Genomic DNA, 3,257 nt, shown 5'->3' on the forward strand with positions numbered 1-3,257 from the left:
TACTGCGCATGAAAAACGGCCCTATCCAAAACTGGAGCCGAGGCAACTTTGGTACACCACGCACCATCTGTGACAGGGGTGAAAAATGGTTCAAATGGCTCTGAGCACTATGGGACTTAACATCTGAGGTCATCAATCCCCTGTAACTTAGAACTACTTAAACCTAACTAACCTAAGGACATCACACACAGCCATGCCCGAGGCAGGACTCGAACCTGCGACCGTAACAGTCGCGCGGTTCCGGACTGAAGCGCCTAGAATCGCTCGACCACCGCGGCCGGCTGTGAAGGGTGTGAACGAGGACTGCCGAGATATGTACGGTTGAGTAGACGTGCAACTGCAAAGCAAGTGACCGACCAGATGAACCAAGGGGCTACCAACAGTATCTCCTCAACGACCGTTCAGCGAACGTTGCTGAGTATGGACCTCCGCAACAGGCTTCTGGTTTATGCATCCATGCTGACTGCTGTTTATTGGCGACGAGGAGTGGATTTTGCACGCTAATGCCGCAAATGGACGTCCACTGAATAAAGACAAGTGGCGTTTTCATAGGGATCACGATTTATGCTCCACCGGACAGATGGCCATTGGCGTATATGGTGTGAAACGTCCGGAAGCAAACACTCTGCAACAATCGTCGGAAGGGTTCAGATGGGAGGAAAGAGCGTTTTGATCTGGGGAATGTTTCTGTAACATTCCCTGAGTGATCTCGTCGTTCTGGAAGGCACAATGGACCTACACAAGTGCCATGTCCACCCTTACATGCGGGTTGTTTTTCTTCGGCACAGTGGCATCTACCTGCAGGACAATGCAACTTGTCACACACCTCGTAGTGTACGTGTGTGGTTCCAAAAGCACCAGGACGAGTTCGCCGTACTCCCCTGGCCACAAAACTCCCAGGATTTAAACCCAATCCAGAATCTGTGGGACCATCTCGATCGGGATGTATGCCGTGGATCTTCAGCCGAGAACCTAGCGCAGCTGACCACAGCCCTGGTGCCGGCATGACTCGAAATCCTTGTCGGTAGCTTCCAGTGCGTTACTGACTCTCTTCCCACACGTCTCGCAGCGATCCGCGCTGCAAAAAGTGCTTATATAGGCTACCGACAGATATTAATATGACTGGACAGTGTATTAATTTCAAAATGGCTCTGAGTACTATGCAACTTAACTTCTGAGGTCATCAGTCGCCTAGTACTTAGAACTAATTAAACCTAACTAACCTAAGGACATCACACACATCCATGCCCGAGGCAGGATTCGAACCTGCGACCGTAGCGGTTGCCCGGTTCCAGACTGTAGCGCCTAGAACCGCACGGCCACTCCGGCCGGCTATTAATTTCTGCCATACACATTCAACGATATGATGGCCGTGAAAAGAGAGAAAGCACTTCGTCTTCAGGCCACAAGTGGCTCATCGGGACCATCCGACCTCAGCTGAGGATGCGGGTAGGAGGGGCGTGAGGTCAGCACACCTCTCTCCCAGTCGTTGCGATGGTTTTCTTTGACCGGAACCGCTACTATCCGGTCGAGTAGCTCCTCAATTGGCATCATGAGGCTGAGTGCACCCCGAAAATGGCAACAGCGCATGACGGCTCAGATGGTCACCCACCCAAGTGCCGGCCACGCCCGACAGCGCTTAACTTCGGTGATCTGACGGGAACCGGTGTATCCACTGCGGCAAGGCCGTTGCCTCAAAATGAGAGACCTTTCTGTTTATACTGTAGCTTACTGACAGCCGTTATACCCTACCCTGTGTTTTCGAATGGACTACGAGAAGGGAAACTTTTGTGGTACATTACGTATTTTCTGCCGAGATCGGCAACCGAGTGCGAGAAGGTAAACTATTGTGGTACATGACATATTTTCTGCCGAACTCGGCAACCGAGTGCGAATATGCGCTTAGATCAGATTCTGCAACCAAAACAAGATGGCATAAAATAGAAATGGATTGGAGAAGAATGTCCACAATGTCAGCAGACAGCGAGAACTGAAAAGTGTAGTCGGAAGACCAGCAACGGGTCGGAGAGGAAAGTTACATCGGAAACGTAGGAGGTGAGGTGTGGGGAGACGGTGTGTTTTCCAACCGACAGCCGTCGCCGCAGGCGTTTAAACACATTAGCTCGCGCCCGCGCCCAGCACCCAGGGCCCGGGAACTCGCGTTCCCACACGCGTCAACCGCATATCTACACCTAAATGCACGTCGTACGTGCGCCCGACTCTGCCTTAAACTCTTAAAAAGTTGGATTAGGAGAAGACACAGAGAGTTACGAGGAGCTGCGTGATTCATCTCTCGTTCGTTCAGCCGGTATGAGATTGTACATAAATTACATTAAGCCGTACTATAAGAGGCGATAAAAAAGTTTCCGTTCGAATGCCGTACAGTCCAGAATTGGTATGACAATCAACCAAAATCTCCGTGAGCATTGGGGCAATCATTCCACCGACGCACCAGGTTGAACATACACGTTTGGTAGAACATCGCTTCTTGCTGCATGGAGAAGTCCGTAACTGCATGCTGCATATCCTCATCCGATAGGAATCTTCGACCGTTCAAGGCCTGTTTTAAGGAACCGAGGGCGTGATAATCGCATGGGGAGAGATCGAGACTGTAGGATGAGTGCCCGTGGGCCTCCCACTCCAATTGGTGTAACTACGGCAGGCCTCCCGGAGCGACCGGCGCCTTGTGGCGAATCGCGACTGGCACGGAACTTGATGCATCATTCAACAACCGTAGTTTTCGACAGACATGCTGGCCCATACACAGTCTTCGTTCTCTGATGTTTGCCCTTCGGCAGCAAAGAAAAGAATATCAACACGTTAATGCCGTTTGGACCCATTTGGTAATAGCGTCGCCGTAGTTCACATTCCCGCATTTACCGCCCGCAAGTCGGAAAGACACAAACTCCACTGTAATCCCTTGTCAATGTGTCGGTGCGTATATACCTACATCATATTTGCGCTACGTTGCATTTAGTCTGCAGCAACGCTCTGAAACGGAAATATTAAAATACCAAATGAGTACCGTTCCAAGACTAACGAAGCAACATTTTACCAAGAACGTTCTTTAAATAATTCAACAAATATGTTTTCTCTGCCTATTTCGGTTGAGAAATACGGAATTTGTTGTGGAACACCGTGGAATATTTCCGCTTCAGCCCGTATGGTTTCATGAAGTTTCGAAAGGTGGCGGCGCTATACTTAATCTTCAAAATGGCCTCTATAACGAAGGTGCATTCCAAGCAGAGAGCTGTCAT

The 3,257-nt window shown here is 50.1% G+C and overlaps 1 pseudogene; it reads right to left on the minus strand.

The window, feature by feature from the left end:
- Positions 1-1,576: 1,576 nt before the first annotated feature.
- On the minus strand, positions 1,577-1,694 carry LOC126250526 (5S ribosomal RNA; annotated as a pseudogene).
- Between the last annotated feature and the right edge of the window lie 1,563 nt (positions 1,695-3,257).

This window comes from Schistocerca nitens, chromosome 3, assembly GCF_023898315.1.
Source record: "Schistocerca nitens isolate TAMUIC-IGC-003100 chromosome 3, iqSchNite1.1, whole genome shotgun sequence".
In the NCBI taxonomy this organism is placed as follows: domain Eukaryota; kingdom Metazoa; phylum Arthropoda; class Insecta; order Orthoptera; family Acrididae; genus Schistocerca; species Schistocerca nitens.